Below are 26,702 nucleotides of genomic sequence, written 5' to 3'. Positions count from 1 at the left end.
AATCAACAGAAATGCTAACTAAATATGATTTGTAAGGACTGTCACAATGTCTATGCTGTATAGGATCTATGCTGTATAACTGCTCTGGCCTTGCTCAAGAAGGGAGCTCTGGGTTATGTTTAAGGGCATCAGCGCAGCCAGCCCTCCCAAAGTCATGCTGAAATGTTGGGTACGTTAGCTCAGATGGACTATGGCTCGTGCTCGTATGAGCTTACTTTGTGCTTATTTAGAGCGCAAACACATCAAGGCTATAATCTGATGATATGGACCTACCAGTGGTGTAAATCAGTTTCTTCTGCAATCAGTACAACCTGCTTTGTGCACTTGACATGACACTGATATTAGGAAGTAATTTGATAGATCACTTTTCGCTTTTTATTTTTCCAGTCTGCTGGATCTCATCTGTGCTGATTTGCAAGCCCAAAGCTGTCACAGATCCCAATTACTCACTTAACAGAGGATTCAGTCAGTGCAAGGGAACCAGTCTTAGTTACATGATAATTTCTGTGCATACTTTCAGACTACTGTACAAAGAAGGTGAGTCTCTTTAAGTCCATTTTATGTATGAGGAAAGTAAATCAGGCATAAGATCTGATTTGCCAGTGTCACCATCACCTGTCCCACCACTCATGCAAACCAGGTACAATGTCATCCACACTGAAATTCTGAGTATCCTCCTAATATGTTGCTCATATGTCCAACATCTGTCAAAACGACGTTTGCCTTTTATGGTGATCACAAGTGTGCTTGTCTCTGTAAAGGGATTAAATGGTATTTTAGATGTGTAAATGAGTTTATACTAAGATAAACCTCTCCCTCTTTGTCTACAGGGAGATTTATTTATATAAGATAAATCTTTCATTCATACCAAATTTAATACCAGCCCAGTCATTACACTTTCCACAGTTATTCTGAAGAGGTTTGTTATTGGGCAACAGCTCTGTCTAACTATGCCTTAGAGATACCAGCATTTCCAAACCTATGTGGTAACAGTCAGCAGTCCTTTGGGTGCAATGTTAAAAACCGATACTTGATTAAGCGTTAGGATTAAGAATCAGAGGAAAAGCTGTGGAAGAGACTAGAATGTGAATGGGGAGTACAAGTGCTTTTGGGAAGACTATGCAGATCAACGTCCTATTCAGAACAGACAGTTCTGGTTGTTGAGGGTGGAGTTATTGCCCAAGAACAGTTCCCAGATCTGAGAGCTCTGTAAGCATCCTGACTTCTTTTTCTGAACAAGATACGGAAAGAGACACTTTTAGCTATTTATAGTGTAAATAGCTCTGAAACATTTTTCTTCATTTCAGCATATCTTTGCCCTGCAGAATAAAAATTCTATGTATTCTTGCACTATAACATAATAAACCTGTTCTTCATCTTTCTTAATGTTTTATAAGTGAAGACACTGATTTTAGAGTTGCTGGCAAACCACAGGCATTGCTTTCTTTAACAAATGGCAATCCTATGCAGACAGCAGTGGTATACCATTCTAAGGGAAGAGACAAGCCTAAGCAAAACTCTTTGTTTTACCAGTGTCATAGTTCTGGAGCACTCAACAGATGATGAAACTCTCCACTACTAAAGTTCATAGGTTGTTTTAGAAGAAAAACAAAAACAAAAACTGTGCAAAAAGTACTTCACAGCACTAGCATAGCTGTAACACAGCAAGGACCATCTAATCAATGGCAAATTTCTCAAATTATAGCAGTCATCCTTTGACAGTAATAGACTTAGAGCAGTTCAGACCATATCCATTCCACATCTCTGATGAGTTCCAAAACAGAGACTATCACCCAAATATTTTTCTACTCTGGGCCTACTCAATTGCTAAACCAGTTTCTAATGAGGCATTACAGTCAAGTGTATTCAGCATAATTTTGCTCCAGACACATAGTAGTCTGCAGTCATGGTTCAGATCAGTGTGGCAACAAAATAAATTAAATTAAAAAAAAATAATAAAAAAAGAGAGCACTTCCTTGAGACTATTTCAAACCTTCCACATTAAAAGCCTTCTGCCTTGAGAGAACAAGGAGCGAGTTCTATAAACTGTAATGGAAGTATCAACAGTGAAACTCAGGAGCTGCTTTCCCACAGTCCCATAATAGGATTTCCTGTATCAGTACTGTATATTATTCATCTTAGGTTTTGGGCATACCAGGTTACTTTTTCAAGCTTGCTTTACAGCAGTCATTCTTAGAAATATACTTTCTTGGAAAATGGAAGCTCTGTGTATTCACAGTGCTGTGGTAGCCACAAACCTAAGGCTTCCTGGGTTTAGGTTTACCGTGCAATTGAATAAAAAACAATTGGTGAAAGCACTTCTAATAAGTATGTGACGTGGGGTTTTTTTTGTGTGTGAATTCATATGCATGTATGCAAGCATACAGGGAAGATACTAATGGGTGTAAATTATATTGTTTTGTTGTTTCTTTACCATCATTATATGTTATGGGGTTCCAGGGGTTAGGTTCACTGAAGTCTGGCAATTCTTATCTATATTAAATTGCTCCTCAATAGCTATCTAAGCCAGAGCAGTTCACAGTGATGTGTACTTTCCTGCCATGTTTGACTGTTCAAATCTATGTTCTACAGTGCAGTTGGGATGTTGAACAAGCTGGAATTATTTAGAGATGTTGTTCTGCTGCTTGATTGCCATAATGCTACTTCCCTCATCAGAGATATTTTGATTGGAAATCTGCAGTATGAGTCACAAAGGACAATGTTGATGTAATTAGGGTGCTAAAATGACAGTGACAGAGTGTTAGTTGAGCTGTGGGAATGACATTCAAATACTGGGATTCATATGCTGTATTTACAATGGAAATATACCTTCAGACGTATGATGCACAGTAGCAAACATCTGTCACCGTTATTACACAGGAAGTAGAGCTCGTTATTCAGGGACTAACAACGGTTTTTAAAGCTGCCAAGCAAAAGGCAAACTGTTGATTGCTGAGAACGAGGAAAGCCTACATTTGTGGGATATGTACCCGTATCTTTTTGCCTTTAGAAGAAAGTCTTTCTGTTACCCCTCCTCAGCCCTCCATTTGAAATATTTCTGCTTAGCAGACTTTTCCATTAAGGTCAAAAGACAGAGGGCTAGGAATTGCCTTTACTGTGTCATTTATTTACCAAGTCTCCCTTGCTTTGCTTTATCTAAGTGATTTTTCTCCCCAGCAACTACAGCAGGAATTACTTTAATGTGCTGTATTCAGTTTGGTGTTAGTTATTCTCTATATCATTCTGTGACTTTGTTTATTACACTGCTTTTTATGGCATCATAGCCTGATCGGTTTGGAGTATAGACACCTTGATAGCTTAGTGGTCATATCTATACGGTGGCCAGCCATTAGGGAAACTTTAAGAATTGTAATTCCCAATTGGTAAGGTAAAACACATGAAAAGTGAGGCCCAGCATGTAGCCCTACTAAACATCAGAGCAGGACCTGTGTCAGCTGGATGTCAGGCCAGAGATGCTGGGCTCTGGAACAGGCATGCCCAGGAACATGGCAAAAAGTGACTTGGTGGTCCCGAGCAGCATCATTTGGTGGCAGTGCTGTCACCTGCACGCAGAGACCTCTAGAAGACTTGAGAAGCAGAGCAGGGAGGAAACTGAGGCTGGAAGCAGACAGAGCTGAACACAGTTGGAAGAACATAATGTATCTTATTTCAAATGAGGTATTTACATAGTAATTACATGAAGCCTGCAATCATAGGTTGAGAAAATGTATGCAAAACACCAGTGTTATAAACAAATTCATGAGATTTTAATTCATGCTCATTAATTGGATGAAGATTTCACCTGAAAGCATCAGTGATCTGAATCCTGCAGATGTTTTCAATTTGAAGTGTCTGCTGCTGTAGGAAAGAGGAATAACTCTAGTAATGAATAACGAGCAGAGTAAGGCTGGCATGAAATTCATGTACAACTAAGGAAGAAGTCTGCAGGAAATTTCAGGGATGTAAAACATGGTGTATCGTGTCTCTATGAAAGTAACTGTAGCACCCTTAGTTAAATATACACTTGTAGGCATGGAAATTAATTCTGCACAGCAAATAACATGGTAAATCTATGGTTCTTCAATTCTGATTTTATAATAAAGAATAAATAACACAGTAGGACATCTATATGCTATAAAATGTCTTTAACAGAAAAAAAAAACCCCAAAACACTATCAAGAAACTGATTCTATTCTGCAACCTTTACTCTGGGCAAGTCTGGAGATCCTCTCTTTCCTGAACACTCTTGAAGTCCTAAGGCTTCCAGTTCTTTCTCTAGCATTAACTGTCTGAGCACCGATAATCTTTCCCCACTCTCAGAGGAGCAGTACCAGAAGAAAAAAATGCACTGCTTCAACATCCTTCTCTTCCAGTCCTCTCATGGGCCTTTATTCTGGCAGTTTCCATGTATGTAATAATTTTTGTTGTATTAAAATGCTGGGCCCTATCAAGAACTCTCAAAAAGTTCTGTTGCTGTACCATAAAACAGGCAAGTACATAGAAAATACCAAACTCTAAATGAGGATGAAGGACAGGAATATTTGCATTGGCAGTATTCTATAACTACTTCAATAAGTTGTTAGGATGTTGCTGGAGCTGTAAGATTGCCCTAGCTGTTGCTAATTCTGAGAAATGGGAAGGGTGTGACATTGCCCAGAAAAGGAAAGAAGTAAAGATGAAAACAGGATCAGAGGATGAAGAAAAGGCAACCGTGGAGGTGGAAGGAAAAAAAGGAGAAAAAGGCAGTTAGAGTGGGTCAAGGAGGAATTAGATTAGATTAGAAGGAATCTTAATGCCTGAGACTAAGACCATGAAGCTCTAACTATAATCGTGCTGTTTTGGAGGTGACTAGTATAGGACCAGTGAGGAGACCAAAAGTTTCATAAGGTAACTCAGAAGCATTTTACATGTGCATGTTACAGGTACAAGCCCTTTAAGGCACAGCCTTTGAGGGTACCCTTACCTAAAGGCTTAGGCGGCAGTGGGAAGCATGGTACTTCTCTGGGTGTTTGCTTCTAGAGCAACCAATTGTGGATTGTCTCCTGATGGAAACTACTAATTACTCAGGCTATGTCTGTATTCATATGAGATATATTTCTTCCATCCTTGCTTTCCTTTAAAAGGTAATCCAGTTGTACAGCTTGGGAGAAAGATGTGATGCTGTCATATCCTATCCTGACAGCATGTGACAGTGTGTACCTATCCTCCAGGCTTGACAGAGGATAAGAAATCTTCCAGCCATTAAGGGTATCATAAATAGATAGATGGGAAGATTTCTTGTGCTCTGAAAATTATTGTGATGTTTAAAATGCTCTCACTTTTACCAGGGCAAAACTGAAATCTTTCAAAATATCCCATCCCTAATGAGGTCCACTATTATTAAGGCAGCTATGGGTTTCCCTGAAAATTTCTTCAAACTCTGACAAAACTATCCCTGAGGAAAAAATGTTTACAAACAGACACTCTTAAGGTAAGTTTTTGTCTTGACAAACTGACAATGGATATCTTGTGACCATAATTTCTGATGTAAGTTGAAGTCATCATTGACAAATATCTGTTAAAATCTTTGTGATACTGTGAAAATCACTTTCTCTTTCTGGGACTTGATTTCCACCCCTCCTTTACTCTGCATAAAGCAGTTTCAGGAATAATCTTCTGACTGTGCAGTGATCGATTAAAGCTTCATTAATGCTTGTAAAAGTCCAAAAGATTCTTTAAGTAAGGCAGTTCAGAAGTGGAAACATTGGTATTACTAGAGCAGCATTTTCTTTTCATTGTAGGGTACTTTTAATTTGCAGATTTTAAAGTATTTTGGTAAAGGAAGGGAAAATGTCATTAGTCTCCTGCTATAGGTGTCTATGAGATAGAAAGTGATTAACACTTAAATTAACACAGATTGAATTCCATTCAACTAAACTCAGGTAAAATGGACAGGAGAACCAAGAAGTCCTCCTGCTGCTTTGTTCTCTGCCCCATATATGAGATTTGTCGGGGCACCAGCAGGCTCTAATTGCCCTGGCAAAATGGCGCTGTCCTTCATCAGACCAAGATGCTGGTCACCAAGATCAAGATTTCTTATCATCGTTATTACTATTACTATTGTTTTTGATTTCATTCCCTTCATGAGAACTTATGAAATATATATATTCTAGCAGAAATTCCATTTAATTTGGCTGGGAGGGAGACTTTGTGGTAGTTCAATCTTGGTTTTGTGTGACATCTGACCACACTGGATCATGCAGAGCACAGGCCACACTCAAAAGCCAGCGTGTGTGCCAAGCATAAGCATGTCTGGCTGTTAGCTCAAAAGCCTCCTTAGGGTGCCCAGACCACCTGCCTCATGCAGGAAATTAGTCCGGCACCTAAGGATGGAGACTCACAGCACAAGCAGTGGAAGAGGCTGCCCAGTGCAGGACTGGGATTGTCTTCCTCCATCCCTCACCGAGTCCCTCCTGGACTTCAGAGCTGGGAACCCCGCCTTGAGATCAGGGACCTAGCTCTTGAACTTTCGTACATCCAATTACACTTTTATGCCCAGTGTACCAGAATCTAAAATAGTTTGAGAAGCAATGCAATGAGAGAGAATAGGAAACAAAGGGTACTTCATTCACCTTGTCCAATGAAAATAAAAGTCACTTCTGCCATAGTTTATAGTTACTGTCCAGTAAATTTGAATTTGTCCTCCCCTAGCACAGAACAGCTTATATACACTGTAGTAATTTGTAAAAGCAATAAGAAAACTTCTCTCTGCATTTCAAACAATAATTGAATTGGAAACATTTCTGTTGTTCTTCTTGGGTTTTGTAAATCAAGCTATTCCAAAGCTAAATTATGTGCCACATTTGCCTGAGCACTATCCCTTTTATGTAATTTCCCTTATATGTAGCAGTTAAATAAAACAGTGATGTAAAATCCCAATGGAAAAATAAATCTAGGTAGAGCAATCATACTATCAACCCATCAGCTCTGCAAAACTCTGTCTTGCTTCCCTGCACAAAATGACAATGTAAAGTATCTTTCCAGAAGTCTCCTGGGAGATTATCGTATTTTATTCTGTATTTAGAGGGGAAAAAAAGTCAAAATCTTTGAGAAACTATTAGAAGTCTCCTAGTGAAATACTTACATTTCAGTTCAGCATTACGCACCAGTTTCAGAGAGGCTGAAACATAATTTATTTCATTTTACTTTCATCAGCAAGTAAAGGTCATCTATCCAAAACCAGCTTTTCTGGTTGCACACATTTGGTTTGTTATAATTTTAAATAACACAGACGTGCAGTCAAATTCTAATATCTGTCAATTGCCCACAAGTTCTCTTATAGTAATATTTTTCTTTCTGTTTAAATGCTTTCACCATGGACATTGAATAAATGCTTCCTTGGCATTCAAACAGCTTAAAGCAGGAAGACTTCCTTTCAATGGTAAGGAATTCTCTAACTATTTCATGAGTACCTCAAAAACTACATTTTGCAGTTACATTATTTTGAATATAGAAGAAGTATTCTGCACATGTAGTTACACCTCTCAAAATCCAAAGTAACTCAATTTTTTAAAAGTACTCTTCCTCTGATCTTCAAACATAGATTTTCTCCTCATCTGTTGTTATCAATTACTAATAACAGGTGTCATTGGGAGCTCACTAGGAACGAGACAAGCACACAAATAACTCACAGATACGCTAACTATGCTAATGTACCATTAGGCGTCAGCTAATATGTTGGGTTGTTTCTGTTCCTTTGGTGAACGTACCAGGTCTTGGCATATTTTACTGCTGAGACTGCAAAAAAAGAATCGAGCATGATTAATTATTCTTGTGACTTTGTTGCTCTAGTCATTATCTGCGTTAGTGATCTGCTTTGAAGCCATATTGCAATTCTGAAATGGATTCCCTGACTGCTCACTTTCACTGGCCTGTGGTTCGTTTATTAAAGAGATTTAGGTATGCACAAACTATTTTTCTTCCCAAGAAGAAGTAGTCAGAAGCTTTCTTTCAAAACTTCTCTAGAACTTCAGGATATTTAGCTCCTGGGCTGGACCACCCTGTGGTCCTGCAGCATGAACCCAACCTGCATACAGCAACAGGGCTTCCAAAACAGCCAGAGCTCCTACAGCAGCCTGAAATGGTTCTCATGCTTTATAAAGGGCCATCCACTTTGAAACATGCTATGTACGGTTTCCTTTTCACTGCCAGCTGCCACCAGCAACTACATCTTCAGGCTCTTTGACAGTCCTTCACCATCCAAGAAAAAAAAAACATGAACTCACCTCAAATATGTGCTCAAAAAGATTGACATAAGGTAGAAATTATTTACAGCTAGCATTTCAACCTCAGGTTTCTAATGAACATTTCTAGCTTCTAACATTCTGAAAGAAACATTTTTTGTTCTATTTGTTTAAAGGAAGCAAAATGCATTCAGTTAATAGGTATATTACATATGGTATATTTATCTATTACATAAGCACACATTAGCTGCCACCTGCTGATTATCCCATAATGAACACCAAAGACTGAGTTACAAAATCTCCTCTCGCCTTCCTATATATTCATACAATGCCTTCCTTGTTCTGTCTTGGCCAAACTTTCTCTAGTGGTAAATCAGTCTGCATGACGAATAAAGCTCTGCAAAAGAAACCGTCTCTATTGCTCAAGGTCCTGCAACAGGAGCCGGTCAGTAAGAGAGTGATCCTACACAGAAGCTGAGTTTTGCTGAAGATACATTTTCCCAGCCAGGCGGTTAGTCTCAGCAGTGCTAAGGAAGCAAATTGGATGTGTGCACTCAGGTCATCCTCCTCTCATTCTCACAGGCAGAACGGAGCAACAACAACCATCTCCGTAAGTATAGAATTGTCTAAACAGAATAAATTCCCACATATTCTACTTATAGTTCTATCTTCCCATCTGGCATCATAGAGCATAATTTCAGAACAATAAATAACAAAACCAGATGCTAAGGTGTTGGGCATGACATAGGAACCTGAACAGAATAACTTAGAAAATAAACAGAAGATATGTGGAGAAAATCTTTGAAAGAGTTTATTCTAAAATAACCTTAGAATATATTATTGTTTTTTTTTTAAAAAAAACCACACACATAAATCTTAGACCTCTGTACTGGCAGTTAAAATTAATCCACTAGAAATCGCTGGTTGAAAACAATTATCATATTTGTCATATTCATGACTTCAAAACCTAAAAGCACAGAAAACTTGAAAGAAACTTACTGGTAATAAAAATGAAATTGATAATCATTGCTGACACTGAAAATGCAAAAAGGGGCAGAATACAAATGAAAAATAAATTGGATTTTAAGAATCCTTTATCTTGAAAGCTTTCTATTCATACCAACTATGTCAATAAACATGCTCACTTGCTTATTAGGACAGATACTCAAGTAAATCCATGCCATTCCTCCATGAGAGATCTTATCAGCATCCTAGTCTGAACGACTGCCTTCTCCTCCTTGCCAGAGTGTTTCCAAAAGTCTAAAGCAGTTTTCCCATCTCCAGACATTTACACAGAGGTCTCATGCACCTCATGCTGCAAATGATCTGCAGGACTGCAGGATTCAGCCTGCTGTTATTCTTCTTGCTGAAGGAACTGCTTGAGAGCAATGCCTTCTTTCATGTCCTCTCTAATAAAAGGGTTAAGGTATATGAGAAAGGAAAAGATTTTGTTTCTCATATAACAATAATCCCCATCTCCACTTTCTGCATCCTCTTCCCACTCACCCCTCCACAGCTCAGTGCCTCAGTGAATTCAATGTGCTGTTTCTCTCCCTCCTGTTTGCCAGCATGGCAGTAGTAGACTTTGCATTGCCTTCTGCCCCTGCCGCCTGTTGCATTGCAAAGCTGCAGCACACCTCATTAGGACCGCTGCCTCTGTCCACGTCCAGCAGGCTGGGCAGTAGTTCCCTGTATATTCATAAGCATATATGTGCACGTGTGTATGCTACATACACACAGATGTATATAAGGGTATGGATACAAAGAAATACAGAGCAGAATTGATAAGACACATTTCAGGGAAACTGAGGAATTAAGTGTGCTTTGAATATCACAAAAGTTATATGTGTGTATCTATATATATGCATATATATAAAAGAGTATATAATTATATTTATATTTATAAAATACGGCAGATGTGAAAACTGAGACACACTTTTAATAGGTGATTAAATCTTTCCTAAGGTTACAGATGGTGTGTGCCTGTATATATGTGTATATATGGGGAGAGTGTTTATTATTTGCAACCTGTTCCAACATTTAGATTCCCTGAGATCTGACTTACACTGGTCTTTCTGTCTCCTGAGTTGCCTTAGGTTTTTAATTTCTAATTAATGACAAAGGAATATCTTTTGAGCTCTGTCTCACTTCTTAAATGTTGCTGCAATCAACTGAAAGAACAAAACCCTAACCATACTGAAATTAGTAGGTTTTACAGTGTTTCTGTGAGCAAGATTTCACTTCTGATACTTCCTGGCTTTCAGCAAATCCAGTTTTGCTAACAGTTTCAAATACAGTTCTGAAAAAGGGTTGTGTTTTTTCTTATTGTACAGATCAGGAGGTCATTGACTGCAATCTCATTAAATCTTCCATTCCCCTTTACTGACTTACTACAATCAAGATTACGATGCATTGTCAGAGATTTGAAAGAAAAACACATGCAAAATCTATCTGATCTGAATATAAACGTTATATGACTACTTACTGGTGATATTTGTTTGAATGAAAATATTCTTCCCAAAGTCTCAACTCTTTTTATGTAAGTTGAAGTCATCATTGACAAATATCTGTTAAAATCTTTGTGATACTGTGAAAATCACTTTCTCTTTCTGGGACTTGATTTCCACCCCTCCTTTACTCTGCATAAAGCAGTTTCAGGAATAATCTTCTGACTGTGCAGTGATCGATTAAAGCTTCATTAATGCTTGTAAAAGTCCAAAAGATTCTTTAAGTAAGGCAGTTCAGAAGTGGAAACATTGGTATTACTAGAGCAGCATTTTCTTTTCATTGTAGGGTACTTTTAATTTGCAGATTTTAAAGTATTTTGGTAAAGGAAGGGAAAATGTCATTAGTCTCCTGCTATAGGTGTCTATGAGATAGAAAGTGATTAACACTTAAATTAACACAGATTGAATTCCATTCAACTAAACTCAGGTAAAATGGACAGGAGAACCAAGAAGTCCTCCTGCTGCTTTGTTCTCTGCCCCATATATGAGATTTGTCGGGGCACCAGCAGGCTCTAATTGCCCTGGCAAAATGGCGCTGTCCTTCATCAGACCAAGATGCTGGTCACCAAGATCAAGATTTCTTATCATCGTTATTACTATTACTATTGTTTTTGATTTCATTCCCTTCATGAGAACTTATGAAATATATATATTCTAGCAGAAATTCCATTTAATTTGGCTGGGAGGGAGACTTTGTGGTAGTTCAATCTTGGTTTTGTGTGACATCTGACCACACTGGATCATGCAGAGCACAGGCCACACTCAAAAGCCAGCGTGTGTGCCAAGCATAAGCATGTCTGGCTGTTAGCTCAAAAGCCTCCTTAGGGTGCCCAGACCACCTGCCTCATGCAGGAAATTAGTCCGGCACCTAAGGATGGAGACTCACAGCACAAGCAGTGGAAGAGGCTGCCCAGTGCAGGACTGGGATTGTCTTCCTCCATCCCTCACCGAGTCCCTCCTGGACTTCAGAGCTGGGAACCCCGCCTTGAGATCAGGGACCTAGCTCTTGAACTTTCGTACATCCAATTACACTTTTATGCCCAGTGTACCAGAATCTAAAATAGTTTGAGAAGCAATGCAATGAGAGAGAATAGGAAACAAAGGGTACTTCATTCACCTTGTCCAATGAAAATAAAAGTCACTTCTGCCATAGTTTATAGTTACTGTCCAGTAAATTTGAATTTGTCCTCCCCTAGCACAGAACAGCTTATATACACTGTAGTAATTTGTAAAAGCAATAAGAAAACTTCTCTCTGCATTTCAAACAATAATTGAATTGGAAACATTTCTGTTGTTCTTCTTGGGTTTTGTAAATCAAGCTATTCCAAAGCTAAATTATGTGCCACATTTGCCTGAGCACTATCCCTTTTATGTAATTTCCCTTATATGTAGCAGTTAAATAAAACAGTGATGTAAAATCCCAATGGAAAAATAAATCTAGGTAGAGCAATCATACTATCAACCCATCAGCTCTGCAAAACTCTGTCTTGCTTCCCTGCACAAAATGACAATGTAAAGTATCTTTCCAGAAGTCTCCTGGGAGATTATCGTATTTTATTCTGTATTTAGAGGGGAAAAAAAGTCAAAATCTTTGAGAAACTATTAGAAGTCTCCTAGTGAAATACTTACATTTCAGTTCAGCATTACGCACCAGTTTCAGAGAGGCTGAAACATAATTTATTTCATTTTACTTTCATCAGCAAGTAAAGGTCATCTATCCAAAACCAGCTTTTCTGGTTGCACACATTTGGTTTGTTATAATTTTAAATAACACAGACGTGCAGTCAAATTCTAATATCTGTCAATTGCCCACAAGTTCTCTTATAGTAATATTTTTCTTTCTGTTTAAATGCTTTCACCATGGACATTGAATAAATGCTTCCTTGGCATTCAAACAGCTTAAAGCAGGAAGACTTCCTTTCAATGGTAAGGAATTCTCTAACTATTTCATGAGTACCTCAAAAACTACATTTTGCAGTTACATTATTTTGAATATAGAAGAAGTATTCTGCACATGTAGTTACACCTCTCAAAATCCAAAGTAACTCAATTTTTTAAAAGTACTCTTCCTCTGATCTTCAAACATAGATTTTCTCCTCATCTGTTGTTATCAATTACTAATAACAGGTGTCATTGGGAGCTCACTAGGAACGAGACAAGCACACAAATAACTCACAGATACGCTAACTATGCTAATGTACCATTAGGCGTCAGCTAATATGTTGGGTTGTTTCTGTTCCTTTGGTGAACGTACCAGGTCTTGGCATATTTTACTGCTGAGACTGCAAAAAAAGAATCGAGCATGATTAATTATTCTTGTGACTTTGTTGCTCTAGTCATTATCTGCGTTAGTGATCTGCTTTGAAGCCATATTGCAATTCTGAAATGGATTCCCTGACTGCTCACTTTCACTGGCCTGTGGTTCGTTTATTAAAGAGATTTAGGTATGCACAAACTATTTTTCTTCCCAAGAAGAAGTAGTCAGAAGCTTTCTTTCAAAACTTCTCTAGAACTTCAGGATATTTAGCTCCTGGGCTGGACCACCCTGTGGTCCTGCAGCATGAACCCAACCTGCATACAGCAACAGGGCTTCCAAAACAGCCAGAGCTCCTACAGCAGCCTGAAATGGTTCTCATGCTTTATAAAGGGCCATCCACTTTGAAACATGCTATGTACGGTTTCCTTTTCACTGCCAGCTGCCACCAGCAACTACATCTTCAGGCTCTTTGACAGTCCTTCACCATCCAAGAAAAAAAAAACATGAACTCACCTCAAATATGTGCTCAAAAAGATTGACATAAGGTAGAAATTATTTACAGCTAGCATTTCAACCTCAGGTTTCTAATGAACATTTCTAGCTTCTAACATTCTGAAAGAAACATTTTTTGTTCTATTTGTTTAAAGGAAGCAAAATGCATTCAGTTAATAGGTATATTACATATGGTATATTTATCTATTACATAAGCACACATTAGCTGCCACCTGCTGATTATCCCATAATGAACACCAAAGACTGAGTTACAAAATCTCCTCTCGCCTTCCTATATATTCATACAATGCCTTCCTTGTTCTGTCTTGGCCAAACTTTCTCTAGTGGTAAATCAGTCTGCATGACGAATAAAGCTCTGCAAAAGAAACCGTCTCTATTGCTCAAGGTCCTGCAACAGGAGCCGGTCAGTAAGAGAGTGATCCTACACAGAAGCTGAGTTTTGCTGAAGATACATTTTCCCAGCCAGGCGGTTAGTCTCAGCAGTGCTAAGGAAGCAAATTGGATGTGTGCACTCAGGTCATCCTCCTCTCATTCTCACAGGCAGAACGGAGCAACAACAACCATCTCCGTAAGTATAGAATTGTCTAAACAGAATAAATTCCCACATATTCTACTTATAGTTCTATCTTCCCATCTGGCATCATAGAGCATAATTTCAGAACAATAAATAACAAAACCAGATGCTAAGGTGTTGGGCATGACATAGGAACCTGAACAGAATAACTTAGAAAATAAACAGAAGATATGTGGAGAAAATCTTTGAAAGAGTTTATTCTAAAATAACCTTAGAATATATTATTGTTTTTTTTTTAAAAAAAACCACACACATAAATCTTAGACCTCTGTACTGGCAGTTAAAATTAATCCACTAGAAATCGCTGGTTGAAAACAATTATCATATTTGTCATATTCATGACTTCAAAACCTAAAAGCACAGAAAACTTGAAAGAAACTTACTGGTAATAAAAATGAAATTGATAATCATTGCTGACACTGAAAATGCAAAAAGGGGCAGAATACAAATGAAAAATAAATTGGATTTTAAGAATCCTTTATCTTGAAAGCTTTCTATTCATACCAACTATGTCAATAAACATGCTCACTTGCTTATTAGGACAGATACTCAAGTAAATCCATGCCATTCCTCCATGAGAGATCTTATCAGCATCCTAGTCTGAACGACTGCCTTCTCCTCCTTGCCAGAGTGTTTCCAAAAGTCTAAAGCAGTTTTCCCATCTCCAGACATTTACACAGAGGTCTCATGCACCTCATGCTGCAAATGATCTGCAGGACTGCAGGATTCAGCCTGCTGTTATTCTTCTTGCTGAAGGAACTGCTTGAGAGCAATGCCTTCTTTCATGTCCTCTCTAATAAAAGGGTTAAGGTATATGAGAAAGGAAAAGATTTTGTTTCTCATATAACAATAATCCCCATCTCCACTTTCTGCATCCTCTTCCCACTCACCCCTCCACAGCTCAGTGCCTCAGTGAATTCAATGTGCTGTTTCTCTCCCTCCTGTTTGCCAGCATGGCAGTAGTAGACTTTGCATTGCCTTCTGCCCCTGCCGCCTGTTGCATTGCAAAGCTGCAGCACACCTCATTAGGACCGCTGCCTCTGTCCACGTCCAGCAGGCTGGGCAGTAGTTCCCTGTATATTCATAAGCATATATGTGCACGTGTGTATGCTACATACACACAGATGTATATAAGGGTATGGATACAAAGAAATACAGAGCAGAATTGATAAGACACATTTCAGGGAAACTGAGGAATTAAGTGTGCTTTGAATATCACAAAAGTTATATGTGTGTATCTATATATATGCATATATATAAAAGAGTATATAATTATATTTATATTTATAAAATACGGCAGATGTGAAAACTGAGACACACTTTTAATAGGTGATTAAATCTTTCCTAAGGTTACAGATGGTGTGTGCCTGTATATATGTGTATATATGGGGAGAGTGTTTATTATTTGCAACCTGTTCCAACATTTAGATTCCCTGAGATCTGACTTACACTGGTCTTTCTGTCTCCTGAGTTGCCTTAGGTTTTTAATTTCTAATTAATGACAAAGGAATATCTTTTGAGCTCTGTCTCACTTCTTAAATGTTGCTGCAATCAACTGAAAGAACAAAACCCTAACCATACTGAAATTAGTAGGTTTTACAGTGTTTCTGTGAGCAAGATTTCACTTCTGATACTTCCTGGCTTTCAGCAAATCCAGTTTTGCTAACAGTTTCAAATACAGTTCTGAAAAAGGGTTGTGTTTTTTCTTATTGTACAGATCAGGAGGTCATTGACTGCAATCTCATTAAATCTTCCATTCCCCTTTACTGACTTACTACAATCAAGATTACGATGCATTGTCAGAGATTTGAAAGAAAAACACATGCAAAATCTATCTGATCTGAATATAAACGTTATATGACTACTTACTGGTGATATTTGTTTGAATGAAAATATTCTTCCCAAAGTCTCAACTCTTTTTATGTAAGTTGAAGTCATCATTGACAAATATCTGTTAAAATCTTTGTGATACTGTGAAAATCACTTTCTCTTTCTGGGACTTGATTTCCACCCCTCCTTTACTCTGCATAAAGCAGTTTCAGGAATAATCTTCTGACTGTGCAGTGATCGATTAAAGCTTCATTAATGCTTGTAAAAGTCCAAAAGATTCTTTAAGTAAGGCAGTTCAGAAGTGGAAACATTGGTATTACTAGAGCAGCATTTTCTTTTCATTGTAGGGTACTTTTAATTTGCAGATTTTAAAGTATTTTGGTAAAGGAAGGGAAAATGTCATTAGTCTCCTGCTATAGGTGTCTATGAGATAGAAAGTGATTAACACTTAAATTAACACAGATTGAATTCCATTCAACTAAACTCAGGTAAAATGGACAGGAGAACCAAGAAGTCCTCCTGCTGCTTTGTTCTCTGCCCCATATATGAGATTTGTCGGGGCACCAGCAGGCTCTAATTGCCCTGGCAAAATGGCGCTGTCCTTCATCAGACCAAGATGCTGGTCACCAAGATCAAGATTTCTTATCATCGTTATTACTATTACTATTGTTTTTGATTTCATTCCCTTCATGAGAACTTATGAAATATATATATTCTAGCAGAAATTCCATTTAATTTGGCTGGGAGGGAGACTTTGTGGTAGTTCAATCTTGGTTTTGTGTGACATCTGACCACACTGGATCATGCAGAGCACAGGCCACACTCAAAAGCCAGCGTGTGTGCCAAGCATAAGCATGTCTGGCTGTTAGCTCAAAAGCCTCCTTAGGGTGCCCAGACCACCTGCCTCATGCAGGAAATTAGTCCGGCACCTAAGGATGGAGACTCACAGCACAAGCAGTGGAAGAGGCTGCCCAGTGCAGGACTGGGATTGTCTTCCTCCATCCCTCACCGAGTCCCTCCTGGACTTCAGAGCTGGGAACCCCGCCTTGAGATCAGGGACCTAGCCCTTTTCTTTTAAAAATAAATTAGGGAATTGCACCTTTTGAAACACAGCCAGAGGAGGATTAACTCAAATTACAGACAGGTTTTCGTAATATTTCTAACAAAGGAGCTTCAAACCACCTCTGCCACCTTTTCTTTATAGGGCTGTAAACTGCTCAGGGAAGGAAGCTGACTCCACTTCTACTGCTGCAGATGTGCCCCCGGGCATAAGTAATTACAGAGTCAATAGGCAAGAGACAGAAAGAGGTCAAGGGAAAATAGTAGTTCTTGATTACTGGCTAGGGCACCAATGAGGAGGGAAGGATTATTGTCTCTAATTCTGAAGCTCTTCAGACGTTTTGAATTCAACAGTCATTGTGACCTAGGAGCTAGGAAATCTTAAAGGGAAGTGAAATACCTGGGTCTGAATCCCTTCAGGCTGAAGTAGGATTCATATGTAATAGGTCATGCCTTCAATTGCTGCATAAAGGGGCTTCAACCTATGCCTGTTTCTATTAAAATTAGACAAACAAAAAGCATTCCTACCATTGCATATATGATGGAGTCTGCTTTTGTGGGTACATCTACATCCTTAAGGCTGAGAGCTGGGGTAATAGCTAGTTTATCTATTCTGAATGGACCTTCCCTGTGAAGAATGAGCCCCTTCTGGGGATGTGCTGGCGCCAGGCTGCTAAGCACACAGGAGCCTGAAAGGCAGAGGGCCAGGGAGAGTTTGAACATGACCAGCATTAAGAAACAAATGAAAAGAGGTTTTCAGGGTTGCAGTTTTGGAGCCAGATACCAGCATTTCCCCTGGTCCCTACTAGTAGCGCCTGTTCCTGGTTTGGGTCTCCTTAGGACTTGGGTTAGGCTAATTAACCAGGGGTTTAGGTCCCTCATCATTCTTGTCATCAAATTAGTCCTACCCACACTTGCTAAGCTGTGTTAACTGCACAGATTCAGACTGCAAAAGTAGCTGCCTGACATTATTTTTCTTTACACTGATGTCCATAAAGCAGAAGAATACAGAATTAAAGAGTGCTGTTGACCTTAAATATAGCTCATTTTTTTTTACCCTTTTCCAATTTATTTCTCTTGCTCTCTCTCTCTTTCTCCTTGTATTTTGTCCTAGTTATCTCTGCTGACTTTCCTTAGACAGTTACTTCCTGAGAAAGATGGCTATATAGTCTTCCTCATGTAGTAGGAACAAATTAAAACTATTTCTTTTCCCTTTTTAAATACCTGGGTTTAGGATATACACTAGGATTGTACCAGAGAAGGACTATGGGCTGCAAGCCTTAAGATGGGAATAAAGTTGCTTGGCAAATTTTATTTCCAAGATATAGTAAATTGTTACTGGAGTGGTAAAAATGTTATTAATTCATTATGGAACTTTTGCTCTATTATAAGTAGAATAATGTATGGCAATAAAATCTAGTAATTGAACATCAGAATGAACTGCTTTAACTTACACTGCAAATATTTACCTTCTCTTCTTAACAAATGTAAAATGGAAGACAATAAGCTAAGAAATAACTAATAGCTTGAGTCTTTTAAAATGAAGTACAATCGTTGCACTAGCTGCTGATCTTCTTTATACAAGGTACTGTCAACAGCCTGTGGAGAACATTCTTCATTCCTGCATTCTAACCTTGAGAGTCGCTCTCAGAAGCATAGGTGCATACGTTAACCTGGACAGTAATTAGTAACAAGAAAACATCACCTTAGAACATGTAGGTGTTCGTAACTACTGGAGGATTTTTTTCAGATTATTTCTCCTTCAATCCATTCCTCTTATGTATTTCTTGACTGAAGGATTTCTTATTTTTCTTTTCTACAGAAAAAGTCTTTTCAGTGACTTTTTGTTAAGCTTTGTATTTCTCAGCTTGTTATACTAGTAGTTCCAGCTCTCTGCTCTTCCTTTTGTTATGCACACAAAGAGACACTCCAAGAAATTAAACACTGGTTTCTCTCAACTGTAATTTTGTTTTCTCAGAGGAGTGTTGTGCAGCTGGAGAGTTTTAGGGATGCGATTGTTACTTTTGCTGGTTTTACAATATATACTATCTAAAAAATATATTCTGTTTTAAATATGCTTTCATTCTTGCTATTTAATGTTTTAGGTTTTGGAGGATTATGTTTTTGTTTCTGTTTGTGTGTGTGCATACATTTAAACTTCTTATAATATTATTAGGAATTATTATGGATTTACTTTTTATGGATCTTGATCTTTCTGTGCATGAGTAAGAAGTCTCTTGGACTGGACTCTTAGAATTCTTCTGTTCTTGTTTTCAGTGTCCAAACTTGGCCAATCTTTATAGTGACTTAATAGGTTTTTTGTTCCAACAAGACAAAGCACTTCATTTAAGTGTCTCGTTTTATAATCACCTTCTATCTTATACCTACCAGCCTCTTTCTTTAAAATGTTTAGTACTACCAACACAAGTCATCTTGAAAACATAGCTGTTGGTGCACAATGGGAAAATTAGTCGTGTTATTCTTCTATTTTTACAATTGTCCATGAATTTACTGCTGAAGTCCTTACACTTACAAGTGTTCTACATTACATCACTTAAATTGCACTTTTCCCAGACAGAATATAAGCAGCCACTATTTTTGGCACTCAGTACCTTATATGAAGGATTTGTATTCTCTATACACAGACTCTAACCTGAAGCTTTGAGTCACTGATGCTTTTTTATGAAAGTTAGAGCAGTGAGGAGCTCTGCTCAAGTCATTTATACAACAACTAGCAGAACCTGGATAAGGACTCTTGGCCATCATGAGTCCCGTTGACCAACACTTCCTTACTTCTTTCTTCAGAATAGTCAAGAGATCCAATTCAGTTGGCTGGATTTCTAAAACAAATATCCATCCTTTCACCCTGTGAGGGGAAGAAGAAAAAATATTCTGATTTGCAAAGAATATGGATATATTTCAAAATAATAAGCCTATAAATCATCACCTCTCTTCTCCATTTTCCTTCTATGTTAGTAAATGCCATTCTCCCTTTCAGCCACACTGTAGTATCCATAGCACTTAAGACTTTGCAAATTCAAGCAAGAACATTGACCTACATCCTAAAAATAAACCAGTTACAACAGCACAGATCCCCAAACCCAGAGGTATACTGAGTTTCTTAAGAAAAAGGTGCTAGACAGGCAGAGAAAAGTAATGTTAAGTACAGATTAGATTATAAGGACTTTATGGTATTTTTCAGAGGCCAGATCTATGCCGGGAGTTATGCTGCCACTTGCAGAATCCGCCAGATCTATGTAGTTGTATCTGCAAAAAAAGCAGCATTAAGTCCCAATTAAAATTTCTGAGCTTGCCTATGCAGCAAGATTCAGCAGTGTAACTACTGCACACAGCCTCTAATCATATCTACACACACAGCTGGTGCTTAGGGCTCCAAAAGTCTTGCTTTGCCACAAAAGTAATGTCCCCTACAGTAAGTGTTCGCTATTATAAGCAGGCAGCCTGATTCTGATTTGTCTGCTTTGCATGCATAGGTGTTTTTCCATTGTACAGGGAACTATATAATAAGAAATCAGCCAGTACAACTGTGATTCTGGGATGTGGAGTTTAACACACACGCACAGAAAAGACTCTGATTCTTCTGCCACTTCAGGCTCCACCTCTGTTTGGCTTAGCTCACACCATTTTCACAGCTACTGTGAGTTCACTAGGGTTTTCTGGTGGGCTGGTGGCCATCACAAATACATAGCTTGTGCAGGTAATGTTATTTATCTTGCAGCTGGTCAGATGCAGTTTTATAAGCCAGCCACAAAGCTACTGAAGAGCTCTTTCTGCAGTTCTGGCAGAATCAGAGAGAACAGAAGTTTGCTGTCCCCAAACCACATGGAAAGAAGGGAGAAAGAGACTACTTGTTTCTGGACAGCTTTTCTTTGATCAGCTTCATTTGGTGCAGAGCCTTTTCAGGGCTTTTGAAAGAAGTGTGGACTGGCTTGTGCTGCATAGCTAGGATGAACTTTACCTTCAGGAAGATAAAAAGCACTTTCCTGGCAAGGCAGATAAAGTTTGCAACTAAGCTACAGTGGTGAAGAACTCCTTTTCCTGTAGCTAGCACAGTATGGAAAGCCATCACTATTGGTCATAACCTAGCTGTGATGTGGACAAGCCAGCGTGGACGTTAAGGTAAAAAAAGGTCCTGTCTCTGTGTGTTGCCAAGGCTGGCAATGCTGCTGAGGTTTCAGATAGCTTTGCATGCACGTATTTCCCATTTGTGCCAGGGAGGGAATGGAGAGTACTCATGTTCCCTCTGAGACAAACCTAAAAGCTCATAATTAGAAATCAACACAGCTGCAGTGTGAAGTGGGGTGTCCTGACATTAACACTAGATTGTCTAGAAAAGTTCCATGCTGATAGGCTGATAGGATATACATATATATATATATATATATATATGTTTTGGGTTGGTTTTGGTTTTTTTTTCATATGTGGCAGTGGGGGTAGAGATAGGGTCACTCCAGTATGGACAGCAGTGCTGAAGCCATTGAAGCCATCTCCCTCTGTTATTCTGAGAGACTCTGTCTTCCCGGGTGATGCTTTTTGCTGCACAGTTGGATTGCAGAAAGGAACCACTGAGCTGTTGCCTAAGCAGCTGGAGAGTGACAGTGTGTGACTGCCGTGGGGAGAAAGACAGGATAGATGACAATCACAGGGGAAGGCTGTGGGGTAGCTGAGCCATAGCAGCATGCTGTGTGATGCACAGCAATTGGGAGAAGGGAGCGGAGAATAGGGTTTTCCTCAACAGGGCCTGAGGGGACAAAATTCAGAGATTCTCAAAAAAGCAGCAGTACCTCAACTAGCAACTGACAGGGAGCTTTACGTTTAGCCTTCCAAAACAGGGACATTGTTGTTGTTGTCCATCCAGTTTTTCTGTTTCCTTCACATTTTCATTGTGCACAGTATGGTTATTTCATAGTCTGCAAGACAAGTTTCAAGACGGCAGATTTTTTACTCATTTATTCAGCAATTCTTCGCAGTCTTAGACTGCTAGCTTGTGCTTTTATTAGGTGCATTTTACAAGAATCTGTGTTTAATATTATCACTGAGCACAAGCCTGGAAGGAATCAAATGAAGCCATCTAGCCCAGCTCCCAGACCTGGGGGCAAAATCTCTTCTTTCTTAGTGGTGCTTGTCTAACCTGCTCTTAACAAGCCTATCCAGAGGTGGGTTCAGCACCATCCCTAAGCAATCTCTTAATGGCTACCTGTGCTCAGGTTTCTCTTGGGCAATTTTTCTAAAATTGTTCGAAATAAAAATTAGCACCGTTGAATAAAATTATTCTATACTGTTCCCAAAGTGCAAATACACAAAACTGGAATCTGAGAAACTGAACAAATAACCCAAAAGCAATGAAGATGGAGAGGGGAAGAAAAAGAGTGTTGCAAACAATAGAATAAAAATACGCAGTCTGAGATTAGCAGCTCATTCAGCTTTCAGCCTTTAACTGTATGCAGCTTTGTTGAGCCTTTCATACTGGGCTGCTTTCAGAAATCCGTGTTACAGGCGTGGAAAGGCATGGAAGCAAGTCCATGTTTGGATAGTGGAGGGGGGAGGGGGGAAATCCACCATTCCAGTTGAGACAGAGTAGGCATAACTGGGAGTGGCCAGAGTTAATTCCAATTAAAAGAAGCATTCTTCAGTCTCAGAGAGCTAAAGCAAAAGCAGTCTGGGGCAGGTCCACACAGCAGTGACTGGGAGATAGGAACTCACACTCAGGCTATCCTGAAGCAATCAGTTTTCTTTTCATGCTGCAGGTGAGAAAAGCTTCAGCTAATTGGAAGTGTGGTCTAAGAAAACACAGTTCTTAACATAAATGCAGATATGCTGTGGTGGAGGCTGGTGGAACATACCAGAAGACAGGGAGAGCAATTACAAATGAGCCTTCTTTCTAACAGCAACAATTGTTTGCTTGTAATTCCTGTCAGTTCCTACTGCATTTGACTTTTCAAGTCCTTTTAATAACCCTGGAATATCTACCTAGCTAGCCCTCTGCTTCTAAATGGGTCTACCTCTGAGACCTCTGTTTGCCTCCCTGTCCTTCTGCCCCTCAATCTTGGTAAGTCCTCTGTGCCAGAAAAGCCCGGTCTGATCCCAGGAGTGGTCCTCAGTGACTATCTTGAGACTGTTAATTATTTTGTCTTGAGTCATCCCGAGACAAAGTGACAATGAAGATAAGAGTTAGCCCTGAACACTTAAGAATTGTAAATGATAAAAGTCACAAGTAATTTTTTTTTATGTGTTCATGATTTCAAAAACCTTTGCTTCAGCTTAATTTTCCTTTGTCCTTTTCCTTTGGAAAATTGCAGGATTAGACTAGTAATGAAAGTTACACCTCTGCAAGCAGTAATATATATTGGGCTACTGGCAAAACCTTCAGGGTATACCAGAGAAACTGATGTAAAAATACACCAGGGAAACCGGCACTGATATTATTGACCAAAAATGTTACACATTCTCCCTCCTGCATGTTGCATAACCAGAAAAAAACATCTCTCTACCTTCTGGAATGACTGACTAGTCACAGTTGTAATGAAGCCATGATGAAACTGTTTCCATAAAATTCCATTTTGTGTCTTAGTGGACCTGATGCATTCACAAAACAGATATATTGTTGCAAGCCTTGCCTGGTGTACTTGGGGTTAACGTTGCTGGTACCCTGTTACTATCTCCTTGTTTGCACTGCTACTAAGAGTTGCTTGCTAATAGATGCCAAGTTTTCCACTTAAAAAGGAGCCTTGCTAAGTTTTGAACAGCCAAAAATAGTCCTGTACTGATGAAATACTATATTTTCAACTTGGAAAAAAAGAAAATACTTGCTATGCCACAACACTTTGAAATGTACTTTATAATAAAACTATCAAAAGCACCTAATTCTTTCAGTTGGCAAAAGGCTCAGTAAACACATTTCTTTGACAAAGTTTTCTTTTCAGAATCTGGCATGACAGAGATTGATGGGGGATGGGATTTGCAAAAAGGAAATTTGTGATTCTGTGGTAAAAGGAAAGCCATGAAGGAGAAAGGGTGAACTAAGGTTATTTGGCTGGATGTCTTGTAACAAACATCTCGTTAGCGTCACCTTTATAGTGAGAATTACAGCAGGAGATCAATGGTTATCTTGGGCACAGAAGAGAAGAAGGAAATGAATAATATGGAAAAGACTCCACATTTTGGAGAATACTGTGAAAAAAATACTCCATGAATTCTAGTGGACAAACAAAAATCCACAACATATACTTCCTGGCAGTACAGACAAGGTCCTTCTCAAGAAAATAGTATTTGTCAACAAGTGCTTGCCACACACCTTCACTGTACTGCTGCCTGCCTGTGTACAGGACAGTCCCAAAAGCCATGAAGGCAGAGTTTGCTGGTCCATTCCGTAGGTTACCTAATCTGCTTTATGAAGCACAGAAGTTATTGCATCTGAGATTAGCACTTCATCCTGAAAAATTATGGCTATTCCCAGTGCACATTTTAAGAATTATTACTGGAGTTAGCACAAAATGGAATAGAAAGATAGAATTCCATGACAAACTCCTATCCAGCCTTTTGGTGTATAGGTAAGTGGTATTTTTAGGAGTCTGTTCAGGTGTTCTGCTTCCTTGCAAGCCTCTCATTCCAGGTTCTAATAGGTCTTGCTTTTACAACCCTTTTCCACCATCCCATTAGCAGTAGCTTCAAAGTGAAGCGTGCCAGTGATGCCTATACATCTAATGGATGTGTGAGTCTGCATAATGAACAGTTAGCTCTCTGAATCCAAAGGATGAAAAACTAAATAGGACTATCCTGACTGTAGGCTAGTGTTTTGCTGAAAGACAAAATCTAAGAACCATGGTCCCAGATCAGGATGGGGCACATGAGTTCACAGGACAGCAAAGCAATGCAAGGAAATAGACCTGGAAAGGATAAAATAGGTAAACTCACCTAATTTAGTCTTGTGAGATGTTAATATTGGTACTCTGGGTAGCACAAACAGCAAGTGTTTATCCTCACATTGGCACTACAATTCAAAAGCTTTCTACACAAATGCAATACCGTGGACACATTAGAATTTCAATCAGAGAACAGAATACATATATCTGGTCATTTCCTATACAGCAAGAATCACCATGTGATGATGCAGGGTTTTTATTAGTTAATAGAAAAGCTTAGTGTAAAATAATCCCTATCAGAGAAGTTTGTGTCAAAGGGCTTTTAACCGGAGGGAGAGTAAGTCACAAGGAACAATGTTAAGGTCCTTTTCTGATTTCTCATCCATTTCAATCCCTAGCAAATGGTCAGTCTCGGTGAATAGACACCTTTCCCACCTATTGTTCAAACTCAGCTCACACTAATTGTTCAATCAAAAGCTATACCTATTATGTGTGTTGGTTTCAATAGCACAGAAATGAAGAGCAAACTTACATGAAGATCAGCTCAGCCTCTTGTTTTTCCCTTAACCTTCATCTCCTATTGCGGCTCAGCCTAAATCCCTTCTTCCTCAGAGACACCATGCTGACTTTCACTGCAGTGAGGCAGGGAAGCAGCCTTCCGCTCTCACGGGTCATAACCTCCCCTCCAGACATACTTTCCAGCAAAAATCAACATAGGCTAAAAAAAGCCCATGTGATGCTGCTGTAAAACCTCATCTTTATTTCAGAGGGATTTAAACTCATGAGGATAAGTGGAAAAGCCATGGACGCAACAGTTCCTCCCCTTACCGCCGTTCAGGATCATTTTGCTGAAAGCACAGAGAACCTGCTAAAGTATGTCCTTAAGAAAGCTGCTGAGACAAAAGAGGCAGAATCAACATACCACTGTGTTTTATATGACTGTACTGGGTGCCAGCAGCCGGGGCTGCGGGGGGGCCTCTGCGAGGAGAGGCTGGAGCCCCAGTGGGCCCAGCTCAGGGCATGGCCGGTCCACAGCCAGGCTGGTGGTGCCTTGGGGAAAGCGCATGTAAGAAAGGGACAGGTAGTAGAGGAATGAGGGGGGAAAAAATGGGAGGAACAACCCTGTGACCAATAAAGTAAGGGAAGGAGGATGGGAGGAAGCACTCCAGGCACTAGAGCAGAGATTCCCCTGCAGCCCAGGGAGGATGCAGTGGAAGGATGCCCACCCTGCAGCCTGGACACATGCCCCAGCAGGGGGATATGCCCTGAGGGAACTGCAGCCCATGGACGGCCACTCAGGGGCAGAGGTTTTTTTCCTGAAGGGACTGTATCCCATGGGAAGGATCCATGTTGGAGCTGGAGAAAGGTGTAGGGAGAAAGGGAAAACATTGCGGACTGACTGCACTCCCCCATTCCCCATCCCTCTGCATGGCTCAGGGGCAGGGAAGAGGCAGAGAAGTTGGGAGTGAAGGAGGAAGCTGGGCCTGGGAAGAAGTTGGGGAGAAGGTATTATTTTAACTTTTGTCTTTGTTTCTCACTATCCAAATCTATTTTAATCTGCAATAAAGTACATTAATTTCCTTCAAGGCAAGTCTGTTTTGCCTGTGGCAGTAACTGGTGAGTGATCTCCTTGTCCTTACCTCAGCCCATGAGATTTTCATCTTATTTTCTCCTCCTGTCCTGCTGAGCAGGAGGATTGAGAGAGGGGCTGGGTGGGTGTCTGACAGCCAGCTAAGGTTAACCCACCACAACAACTAAAGCCAGACTTAAGACCATCTGCCTTCCCAAAATGGGAGAGACATTGTGGCAAATTACTTTTTCCTAACATTAGAGAAAAGCTAGGCATGACATTCCCTC

The 26,702-nt window shown here is 39.5% G+C and overlaps 1 protein-coding gene across 3 annotated transcripts in view; it reads left to right on the top strand.

Moving 5' to 3' along the window:
* FUT9 (fucosyltransferase 9) overlaps positions 1–26,702 on the top strand; it is a 120,005-nt gene that overhangs the window by 82,580 nt on the left and 10,723 nt on the right. Inside the window, exon 1 of one of the 3 annotated variants that reach the window (XM_056344672.1) lies at positions 13,919–14,067. The exons of the other annotated variants lie outside the window; for them this stretch is intronic. The gene's annotated coding sequence lies outside the window, so the exon portion shown is untranslated. Of the gene's footprint in view, positions 1–13,918; positions 14,068–26,702 lie in introns of those variants that run through there. 3 annotated transcript variants of the gene reach the window in all.

This window comes from Falco biarmicus, chromosome 6 (assembly GCF_023638135.1).
Source record: "Falco biarmicus isolate bFalBia1 chromosome 6, bFalBia1.pri, whole genome shotgun sequence".
NCBI classification, from domain to species: domain Eukaryota; kingdom Metazoa; phylum Chordata; class Aves; order Falconiformes; family Falconidae; genus Falco; species Falco biarmicus.
The sequence above is the reverse complement of the archived record's forward strand: the minus strand, read 5'-3'. Positions and strand labels throughout refer to the sequence as shown.